Source organism: Panthera leo, chromosome B3 (genome assembly GCF_018350215.1).
Source record: "Panthera leo isolate Ple1 chromosome B3, P.leo_Ple1_pat1.1, whole genome shotgun sequence".
In the NCBI taxonomy this organism is placed as follows: Eukaryota; Metazoa; Chordata; class Mammalia; order Carnivora; family Felidae; genus Panthera; species Panthera leo.
The window spans coordinates 111,679,788-111,691,935 of record NC_056684.1 but is presented as its reverse complement, the minus strand read 5'-3'; the positions used below and the strand labels follow the sequence as shown (position 1 = coordinate 111,691,935).

At 42.8% G+C, this 12,148-nt stretch overlaps 1 long non-coding RNA gene across 1 annotated transcript in view; it reads left to right on the top strand.

Moving 5' to 3' along the window:
* Nucleotides 1-10,328, top strand: part of LOC122221369 — a 79,578-nt gene extending 69,250 nt beyond the window's left edge. The window contains exons 4-5 of the long non-coding RNA XR_006203171.1: nt 7,683-7,734; nt 10,096-10,328. This is a non-coding gene — a long non-coding RNA (uncharacterized LOC122221369). The remainder of the gene's footprint in view (nt 1-7,682; nt 7,735-10,095) is intronic.
* Nucleotides 10,329-12,148: the final 1,820 nt, after the last annotated feature.

Genomic DNA, 12,148 nt, shown 5'->3' with positions numbered 1-12,148 from the left:
ACAGGTTATACATTTGGGGGAGGAATATCATAGAAGTCGCTTAGTGTTCTTAGTGCATTATGTCAGGAGGCATGTGATATCAGTGTATTCTGTTACTGCTGATGTGATATTAACTTTGGTCATTTAGTTAAAGTGATGTCTATCAAGTTCCTCCATTGAAATGTTACTATTTTTCCCTTTGTAATAAAAAAATCTTATGAGAGATACTTTGAGACTAGGTAGACCTGTTCCTTATCAAACATTTCATCTGATATTAGAATCCAATGATGATTACTGCATGAAATAATTATTACTAGAGTGGTTGCCAAATGGTTCTTCTTTCATACACCTAAAAATGCCATGTTCGCTCCACCCCAGCGCCTTTGCATGTTATGTATTCTACTCAGAATAGCCTCTTCCTCCTTTTCAACTGGTTAACTCTGTTTTGTTTGTTTGTTTGTTTGTTTGTTTTCAGATCAAGTGTCATTTTCTTAGAGATGCCTTGCTTGGTCCTCTCTCATTAAAGGTCAGGTTTCTCATTTGTGCATTCTGATAGACATCACATAGTACTTTATAGAACTTGTAGTTATAATTTTACATTTATAACTAGGTAATTATTTAATTAAGTATGCATCCTCCACTAGACTGGAAACACAGTGAGCCAGTGGTGGTGGCCAATGATACAATGGTTTTCATACACCATTGTACTCCCCATCCAAGCACAGGACATACATACGTAGGCTTCTCATTAAATTTACTTGATTGAAGGAATGAGTGAATCTCATGGAGTTCTTGTGAGTATTGAATGAAATAAGATATGTAACATTCATAACATGTATTAGAATCTTAATAAATATTAAGATCCTAGCCTCACTTTGGGTCAAACATTATATAACAGGCAAATTACTTGTGCCAAACAAAAATTGTCCCTGGAGGTGAACTTCTATATTGTAAAAAATTGATCTTTACTTGAACTTTACTAACACTTCTGTGGAAGCAAATTTATAAAGAGCAACTCAGGCTATAATATAAGGTTACACACTTCCTTTCTTATCCCCAACATATGTTGAAATGAACTTCTGCTTGCCCAGTTTTAGAAATTAACCCCTTCTTTTCTACCCTCTTAAAGTGACCCCTAATTATTTATCAGATTCTGCAGACAATTGACTCACAGACTCACAGTTGTCTGATTCAGACAATTGACTCACCATTGTCTCTCAAGGGCTTCTAGTCTGTCCTCTTTGCCCTGCTGACACATAGCCTCTGTGGCTCATGACTCTTGTGAGAGAGCCATTCTGTTTGGTACAACTGTCCTCCATGGGCAATGTCCACTGATGCCCCTGCTCTGGCTCTGGGGGAGGGGAAATACTGCTCCCCTCTCCCCTTGTCTAAACACCCAAAGGAAGGGTTGGGGGCTTCTGATTTAGGGTGTGAAAACTACTCACTCATGGACTCCCTTTATTCCCTGAGTCCCAGCTGAAATTCAGGATTTAGAGAAACACAAAAAGGAATAGATTTATGATGGTAAAGAGTGTGGAAGGAGAAATCACTGGTGAATAAATAAATGATTTCAAGAAATTCTCGGAATAGGGAAGATTGGAATGTGTTGATTGGTGAGTGAAGCAGAGAAAGCTACCACGGGGCTTGAGGAGAGGTGGAAGCTGATCCCATAAAACCTTGAAGAGGTTCTGGACTCTGAGTTAATACATATGGAGGGCAGTGGTGAGAGGGAGCTGCAGAGAGAAGGACTGATTGAAGCTGAGAGAAGTCCACCCCCTACTCCCCTTCTCTTTGGCCTCCCTTTATAGAACAACTAGTAGCTTGAATTTGCACCAAGACTAAAAAGCAAATAAACAAAAACTTAAACAAAAAGCAAAACAAACCCAAACTGAGAACTCTGCTCTTTCTCTAAATAAAGAGAACAAGCAACCTACAGAGAGTGAGGACTCTTGGGGATTATTGCTGCCCCAGAACCAAGCATTTTTTCTTCTGGAATTTAGGTAGCTTATTCCTCACTGATCACCCTAAAGAAAAGCCTTCTATTAAATATATCCTATTCAGATACACAACAGTTACCATCAGCCTTACAATTCAGGACAGAGGTCTGTTGGGAAAATAATTATATAGTCCTATAAAGTAGCAGAAAGAAATCATACCAATATCAATGCAAAATGAAGAAGACTTTTTAAAAATTTTTAAGGAAAGGGGCGCCTGGGTGCCTCAGTTCATTAAGCATCCGACTTCAGCTCAGGTCATGATCCCACGGTTCGTGAGTTTGAGCCCTGTGTCGGGCTCTGTGCTGACAGCTCAGAGCCTGGAGCCTGCTTCGGATTCTGTCTCCCTCTCTCTCTCTGCCCCTATCCCACTCATGCTCTGACTCTTTCTATCTCTCACAAATAAATAAATGTTTAAATTTTTTTTTTAATTTTGAAGGAAAAAGAAAAGAGTTTACTTGAGCCCAAGTTAGGACAGCTGCCTAGGATACACAATCTTCATAAGGAAGACAGTGCTTGAGGGAAAGAACATTTGGTACAGAGGTTTTTTTTGTTTGTTTGTTTTCCTTTCACATAAAGAGTTAAAAATCACCAGGGCACCTGGGTGACTCCATTGGTTAAACATCTGACTCTTGATTTTGGCTCAGATCATGATTTCATGGTTTTTGAGTTTGAGTCCCGTGTTGGGCTCTGTGCTGACAGTGTGGATCCTCTTTGGGATTCTTTCTATCTCTGCCCCTTCCCTGCCCAAGCTCACTCTCAAAATAAATAAATAAACTTAAAAAATATTTAAAAGAGTTACCAACCACCATGATGAAGGACATTCCAGAAAGTTGCAGACTTTATCTTGTGTTTTTAATATGTTCGAGGTTGTATGACTTTAATATCATGGGAATCAAGCAGTTTTTAAAATTTTTTCTTATCTTTATGTTTGGAATGCTTCTTTCTGGTTATTATTGTTTTTTTTTTTAAAACAAAAGAAGATGTATAATGTGTTCTGGGGGCATAAATAGACCCCATGCTTTGAATTTTTGCCAAGTAACTTTGACCTTAGTAAATGCTAGAGTGTAGCTTCCTTAGGAACCTGAGAGTAGGGCCCACAAACATGAAAATCTGAAATTTTCCTTCATTTTATCACCAACTACTTAGAATAATCAGCCTTGTTTCTTATTGTAGAATATGAATGAGTAGTAAACAAGAGGAAGAAGAGCAGTATGTAAAAGAAGGACCAAAATAATTATAATGGACTCTGGAGGAGCTATTTCAGGAAACGATAACTTTAAAAAATCCGATTATGCCTTCATAGACAACTGAGAAGACATTGTATCCAAGACAAGAATAGGGTGAATAATATAATAAATGGTCAAAGAATGAACTCTTGTAGTAAAAAAATCATGCTAAAAACTTTAAAAATTAGTAGCAAGTGTTCACAATAAAAACAAAGCAATATTCCAAACTATAGAGCTAAAAGGTAGGCAGAAAACATGAGGGGAAAAAAATGAAAAGGAAAAATCAATCCAGAATTCAACACATGACCAGTAGTAGTTCCAGAATTTAAACTATAAAATACAGGGTGGTATTTTTTTTTTTTAATCGTGAGGAAAATTTCTAAGAGTTGAAGACAAGTACAAGTCTTCAGTCTGACAGGGCTCATCAACTGCTGAGCAGTATAAAAGGAAAAAGATCCACACATAAATAATTTGACCAAACTCAGAAAGGTCAGAATAAAGAGAAGACCCTCAAAGTTTTCAGGGTGAAGCAAACTAGCAAATCAATTAGCCTGCTTTGAAACAAAAATCAGTGGCATCAACAACACTGGATGGTAAGTTCATGCCACGAAGTTCTAAGGGAAAATTATTTTGAACTGTGTTTAATTTGATCTAGAATTTTGCATCCTACCAAACTGTCAATCAAGTGTGTGGGGGTGGGGTGGGTAGGGCAGTGAAATACCTTTTTAGATACACAGGGACTCAGAAAATATCTACTTGGCAAAATAAGGGAGTAAGTCTAGCAAAAGCAGGGAGAAAGAAAGCCATGAGTAAGGAAGAGTGTTCTAACTGGACAGTGTGGTAAAGGAAAGTCCTAGCATGGCAACTGCATCAGGCCTGGAGAACAACTGATCTGCAGGGAGAGAAGGCCCTTGGAGGTTGTCTTTGGATAAAATAGGGATTCCATGAAACACTAACATTGAGAGGCAGAAAAAAATTGAGGATATTTTAACAGTTTATTATCTTCTTTCAACAAGAAAAACAAAAGGCAATTAGATATCTTGGAAAAAATAGTTTTATAACAAAGTCATGGGTGACATGTAAATGTTTATTATATTGTGACCTAATTGGAGCATTGGCTGAGTGTCAGGACAAATCATCTATTTGACCTTGACACTAACAACATTCTTTTCCAAATGTCCCAAGGGTCATGATATTTTACCTACAGAGAAAGAAAAATAATTATATGATACCATTTGGCTCTGTAGTGATTAATATTTAGATAGTAATTACAACAAAAAAGGTACTTATTGGCTTGTTAACTTTAGACTCACCCTGTAAACACAATTTACATAGTTTGATGTAAAAGCAAATATGGATAACAACAGAAGTATGGGTAAGAAAACAAGAGAAGTAGGTTAGGAACAGTAAGATCCTCAGAGTGGTAGGTGGTGGTCAAGAAATACTGCCAAAAGTTGATGGCACCACAAAAAAATAGATGTATATGTATATTATTTAAAACTATACTGACTGCCAGCAGATATTATGAATAGTTGAATGTTGCTACTCATTCCTGATGGAAAACAGAAGGAGGTAGAAGAAAGACTGTAATATCTTCAGCACATCACTAAGTAGTAAATAATCATGTTAATTGTTAGAATATTGACTGGGGAATTGGAAACAATTAATGAGTGCCTTTCAATTACTAAACATTTTCTCTGAAGGGGAGGGGCCCTCCAGGGCATGGACTTAATATGTTTGGTGCTTGAGGCCCAAACAGAATAAAGGGTACAAATATTCCAGGTTTCCAACTGCCCTGATTGTCTTTGGTAATCATAACACTGCTGGAGAAATGACCTGTTAAAAGCAAAGAAGGCCAATTTCCTGATGCACCACCGAGCACGAGTGCGCTCGTTTTGCTGGCTTGTTTGATTGCAGCAGCCTCTTTACGCTCCACTCAAGTGGCCCTTGCTGGGGACATGGGGTTGGAGGCAGCAGTTCCCATCCACAGGCCCCTAGAGGCCACAGAGGCAACCTCTCAGCTGCCAGTGACCAAGATGACCTGCTCTGCTGAGCCAGCACCCGAGAGTGGGGTGCCAGAGGATGCCTGTTGGGGCACGTATCTTGTGTTAAGGCAGGTGACAGCTTCAGACCCAGGTCCTTGCTCTGTTTGCCGGTGGATGAGACAGTGGAATGAAATGAGTGGCAAAGACAGTCCTTCTTGGGTGGGTTTTTTTCAGAACTGTCCTAGAAACATGAGCCTTTGTTATGAGGGAGGAGCCATGTCCCCATTGAGGGACACTGAGAAGCTCCTGACATGCTGAATAGGAGGCCCTTGAACTGGGACTCTTGTCAGGCATCTAAGCCCCCTTTTCTGCCTGCCTGTATCTTCTATTTTAAAGTAGAAAGTGGGTTGGGTACCTGGGTGGCTCAGTCAGTTAAGTGTCCAACTTCAGCTCAGCTCATAATCTCGCCATTCATGAGTTCAAGCCCCACATCGGGCTTACTGCTGTCTGCACAGAGCCCACTTCAGATCCTATGTTCCCCTCTCTCTGCCTCCGCCCTGTCCCCCACCCCTGCTCATGCTCTCTCTCTCTCTCTCTCTCAAAAATAAATAAACATTAAAAAAAATAAAATGGAAAGTTGGTCAAATGTCTATGGTGAACTTGCTTAAAATGGAGAAGACGAGCTTCTGTAAATTAGGGTTTAAAAAACGGTTTATTTAATACAACCCAAGAGATAACACAAAACTACGCTCAGCTAATTGACAATGGCTCTCTGACATCCTAATTGTTCCAAATAGGCTAAGTTTCGAAAAGCCTGCCATGACCGCAGCCTCATAGTAAGAAATTCTCATGCACTGCTTTGTGATTATGCAAATAGTGGCTGAGGTCTCTGTAGTGGAACCTCACTGCTGTGGCTTAAACCAATCAGGCCAGTAGAAGGTGTCTGATGTGTGGATTAGGAAATCCATAGCCTGGCTGCTGGTGGCCTCTGACATCACATGACATGGAAGCTCTGCCAAACAGGGATATCATGAGTCTTCCTTAGAAATCCGGACTGGAATTAGGGACAGAATTGGTTAGTTTGTAGGAGAAGCAGAGATAGACCAGCGCCTTGAGAGAAGGCAGGACACAGGTATGATATAGAAGAGTCCAGGAGGACGTACTGACCATGAGCATACAAGTTAGGAGGTAGAGGGGAGTTGCTAGAGCAGAGGCTGACGTGGCTCCTGGGGACACAGAAGCAGAGTTAGAAGGGACCTTTGTGAATGTTAGCGGTGGAGTTCACAGTAGGGATTGATAAAATTCCTTGGCTGAGAATGTCTGAAGTAGGTTCCTGTATTTGCTCGAGGCCTGGTATGCAGATGTTTCTAGATTTCATGGCACCCCTCTGCTCTCATGCATGTCCTTATGATTCCCAAAATGCAAACTAACATGAATGGGCCTCTGTTCTTCACAGCCCAAAGACCCTGACTAAATATGCACTCTGCTTACCCTGTCTTTCTAGTTGGGCACACCCTTTTTAGATTGCTTTCCTGGGCAGGTGATGAAGTAACTGACATGATGAAAAGCTGATCTGAAGCAGAGCAAGTCAGCTCTGCCCCCAAAAGCCTGAGAGCAGTATGCCCAGGCAGGTTCTCTCATGGGTGTCCAGGAAACAGCAAGGAAGGCCAGTGAGGAGAGAGTGCTGTGTGCCCGTAGATTATGGCACAAACTCAATTTCCAATGTCTTTGCTGCCAAGGACTCTCTCCTTTCTAAAAAACCACTTTGATTTTGCTCCATAGACACTGTTTTGCAAAGATTGAATCTAGCAAACCAACTGTGTTCATTTAGGTAATAAATCATTTTCCCATCAGAATTGATAATGGATCTTATCCATAAACTCAGAGTGCACAATTCTTACTTTTATAATCTCTGATTTACCTAATTTGACCCTAAGTCCCTGTTTCACTGAGCCAGGAGGAAATTTAATGTCAGCCGTTCTTGAAGCTCTATGTCCCAAGTGGGGCAGAGGGTAGGGGACGACCTTGGTCATCAATGCACATGTCCATCATCCACGCCTCCCACACGACATTTGGGACATCAGAATCTTCACTGTGGCTGAAAACCCAGGCCTAGGACCCCTTTCCCTGAGTGTGGATGTAGGTGTTCCCTCTGAGGTCTGGTTTTTGCTTGGGGACATAGTCTTGAAAAAGAACAGTTGTTCAAGATCTTTCTCTTTCTCTCCTGAGCCAGTTGGAGAAATTTTGACTTCAGTTGGGGAGAGACTTCCCCTGTAAAATTCATCTGGATTCTAGGTTTAACAGGAAGCCCAGTACCTGGGGGAAATTTACAACTGTAACTTGAGCATTCAGACAGGCAGACAGACAGACAGACAGACAAACACATGCACACACACACACACACACACACACACACACGTGAGTGTATATGTGGGCATGTGTGTGTATACGTATGTGAATTAAAATCATCTCCAAAATAATGTTTTCTCTCTTAGGATGGAATAATAATTCTGTTGATTGAATGCACGCTGCGTCTGAGGCCTCATGGTAAGTATAAATAAGCCAGTGGGATTTCTCAAGTTTCCCTTGGTTGAGTCCCAAAGCGAAGAGGAAAAGTGTGGATTAGAGAGACTCATAAAATAAATTCTGTGAAGCAAGTCAATGAACTGTGAGCTCAGTCTCATTAACTTGGGGGAGACCCCAAATGAGGCTTTATTTCCAACATATCTGGTTGCAGGAAAAGTAGAAACTGCCAATGTCTCCTTAAAGTCTCTTGTTGCCACTCATTTGCTGCCCAGTTAGCCCTGACTCTGGGTCACCGAGTGACCCTGGACTTGGGGATGAGTTTTCTGTCTGGGTTCCTGAGCTTCTCTACTAAGCGCCCCTTGTCTGTCTTCCAGAGTGCATAGAAGTGGCTTCCTCTTTCTGTGTTTTTCTTTGTTGTTTTGCTAACAGCCTTGAAACCGTAGACGTGTCCCCTCTACGCGGAAGGGTCTGGCTCATCGATTTCAAGGTTTTCTACAATGTGCTTGTGTGCCTTGTGGTAGGAGAGAGGAAAGAGCAGTGTAAGAATGCCTTCTCTTTGTCCAGTACTTCAAGTCTAGTGTAGTCAGGAATTCCACATGCACTATTTCATCTCACGGAGTCCTGTGACATGCCAGTGGTGTTCTTTATTCAGAAAGATGAAAAATGGGGGTCAAGGAGGTGGAGGGATTTGCTCAGGGTCATAGAGCAGAGCCAGAACCGGAAGCCAGCTCTTCTGTTTCCCATGCCTGCACTCTTGGCCTGATACTTGAATTGCTTCTCAATGTAGTCAGTAGGCATATGATGAGCATTTATTTTATTTATTTATTTGTTTATTTATTAAAGTTTATTTTAAGAGAGACAGAGTGTGAGTGGGGGAGGGGCAGAGAGAGAGGGAGAGAGAGAATCCCAAGCAGGCTCTGGGCTGTCAGTGTGCAGAGTCTGATGCAGGGCTCAAACCCACAAAACTGTGAGGTTGTGACTGAGCTGAAGTCAAGAATCGGACACTTAACCGACTGAGCCACCTTGGCTCATCACCCCATATGATGAGATTTTAATAGGAGACTAATATTCCTGGGGCTCTGTGGGAGTAACAAAAGTATCAGGCACATTTGTTGCCCTCAAGTTGTGTGCAGTTTACTTGAGTGTTTCTGTCTGTCTGTCTGTCTGTCTGTCTGAAGCACTCTGCCAGGTTGAACAAAACATAATCCTTGCCCTTACACCCTACAGCCTAAAAGGAAGTCAGTATCAGCAATCTGCTCCCTAGTAAGGTACAGAGAGCCCAGTGGAACCTGTTTTTCTTTGTTCACTGGTTCTGCATAAACAGACCTAGGGAAATCTTTGGCCCCCTCATAGAAGAGGCTTGAAGAGGATGGTGAGATATTCTCCACCAATCACTAGGCTCTCCCTTCTTCCCCTCCTGTTCTCTCACTCTGAAGAGGCACCTGCAGCCGGTCAGCCCTTGGTTAGCAAGGGAGAGGACAGAGGAAGCAGATTGGAGCTGATGTGGGGTTCAGAGTTGTTGGCATGCAGAGTGCCTCTACTTCTTCCCCAGATGTTGATAACCTTGATTCAAATGGTAAGAAAGGAGGGGTTTGGGTTGGGGGCTGGTGATGAGAAGGAAAGAAGAACAGGTGGTGAAAAGGTGTAGCATCCATTCCTTGTTCATTCCTTTGACCTGGGCTTGACTCAAAAATGGAAAATGAGGTCAAAAATGGAAAAACTGTCTCTGTGGAAGACAGAGTTAGGGGTGAAGCCAGGGACTCACAGAAGGTTATGAAACACCGAAGCTCTGGGCCCCACACCACCACAAGGAATGTGGCCCAGGTTGGGCAGTAAGATGTTCTCCCTGATTCTGCACAGGACCCTACACCAATCACCTACCCAAGGCCAGGAAGAGAAGCCAGTCCCTGGCCCAACTAGGGCATCCTGCAGTGGACACAAGTGGTAGAAGCCATGGGGAGGGACACAGCATTGTTGTGGCTATGCACAAGTAGGGACTGGAGCCTGAAAAGAGCAAGGCAGAAGCAGGAATTCCAAAGCTGACAGACTGTTCTGTGGGCATATGTAAGCATCCCATATAAAATGGCGATGGTAGCCAAGTTTCAGCATGGGTGGGGGCCTTGGAACCATTGCAACATGATCGAGGTAACATTTGGAGCCCAAGCACCAGAGACTTTGTTAGAGTGGGTGAGATCTCTGGAAACAAACCCTATACAAATAGATAATGTTCAGGTATAAAATCTTGTCCTTATTAGAATTTTCTAGCTTTTTCTTCCTCGTTTTATCTGTCTTTTCTACATACCTCTAGCCTGGCTAATATATGTTGTCTTACCTCTTCAGTTCACAAGACAACAAGATATCTTTCACCTTGATTTTTCACAGCTCTACCTGCCATGCAGGCCTGACTTACTTCAGGTAATCTCCAGTTGTCCTAAGCAGGAATCACCCCCATGGACTGAGAAAATCAACTGACCAAAACTTCCATGATTGGTTCTCTCTCTGAAGCTGGTCCCAAAAACCTGCCATCTGACTCTGACCCTACCAATGGGTGACCAGACACAAGTTACTTACCTTCTTTGAGATACAATTGTCTTTGTGCGTGAAATAAAACTATCTCCGTGAGGCGATGAAGGGGCACTTCTCTGTAAAGTGTCGAATGCCATGTGTGTGTTCCTGGTGGTTACTGTTATTTCCATAGGACACACCCACATCCCCCCAGTGTATGTTCCAACCTGCTGACCTCTGAACTCATCCTTGCTGTCTCCTTTCCCAGGGCCTGGATCCCTATTCTGGCATTTTACTCCTGCAGGAATCCCTGTTCTCCACCAGGTCATTCCCATCAACATCAAACACATGCTATAATAACTCCCAGCTTAGAGAAAAGTTATCCTCTCTTGACCCTGTATTTCTCTCCTGCTAAAGCCTCATTTCTCTGTTCCTCTCTGCAGTAAAAGGTTTAAAAAAAAAAGGTGTCTGTACTCACTCTCTCCATTTCTTCCATTTCCCCTTGAGATGGCCCCAAATGGTCTTTTATCCTCACTACTCTACAAAACCAGCCTGATTAAGGTCACCAGCAACCTTACTGTGCAAATCCACTGGTTCAGTCCTGTCCTTCTCTCCTCTCCTCCTGGCAGTGCGTGACACCAGTCACCCCTCGCTTCTCACATCCTCCTGCTCCTGGGACACCACCCTTCTGATTTTCCTCACACCTCTGTTGCTTGCCAGGCCTCTTCCAGATTTCTAAAGATGGCCTGACTCAAGAGAAGTCCCCTTTTCTAATTATGTTCGCTCTCTAAGAAATCTCCAGTCTCCTGGCTTTAAATCACCTCTATCTGCTGTCAGTTCCTTGTACGTGTCTCTGGACCTATGCATCCAACTACCTCCTCGCATCCCCACATCTCACCCTCTCTTACTCCACCTCCACCCCACCAGCTAATCATGGTGGCTGTATCTTCAAATATATTTGGTATTTAACTTCATCTCACCTCCCAGACATAATGATCTCTCATCTACTAGGACAATAGATTCCTGATGGTTCCTACATCTATACTTTCCTTCCTGTAGTGAATTACTACATGACAGCAAGAGTTATCCTTTTAAAATCCTTTTAAACTGTAAATCTTATTACATCATTCTCCTGCCCAAACCTCTCCAATAGCTTCCTGTAAAAATGTAAAAGCCATCAGGTCCCTCGTGGTCCAGCTCTCACTGTGTCTTTGACCTCATCTCGCACCACTCTGCATCACCCTGCTCCAGCCACACTGGCTGAGCTGTTCTTAGCACATGCCAAGTGTGTTCCCAGCTCAGGGCCAGTACCTTGTGGTTCCCTGAGAGTAGATGACCCATTGTAATCATTCGCTATTGCTGCAGGAGTAACAGATCACCACAAATTTAGCATCTTAAAATAACCCCCCACTCATTATCTCTCATTTCTCTGGCCAGAAGTCTGGCATGATGGGGCTGGGTGTTCTGCTTGGGCTCTCCCAAAGTTGAAGTCAAGGTATCAGCTGCTGGGCTCTTTTCCGGAGGTTCAGGGAAAGAATCCACTTCCATGCTTATTTGGGTTGGTGCCAGAATTTGGCTGCTTGTGGCTGCAAGACTGAGGTCTCCATCCCTCTGCCTCTCCGCTTCCAGAGGCAGCCGACAGTCCATCCCACAGTCGTTCTCACGTGACCCCTCCATCTTCAAGCCAGTGACAGTGTGTGCTGTATCCACCCGCTTTGAAACACACTGACTTCCTTTCTACTCTTGCTTTTTGCTTTCAAGGACTCAGGACATGACATTGGATTGACCCCCATATTCCTGGATAATCTCAGTATTCTAAGGTCAATTAATTAGTACTCTTAATTAGTCCCTTTGCCATATAACACAAGACAGTAACATACTCAGGAGAATGACAGTAGGGATGGAGACCATGGGGATGGAAATCCTGCCT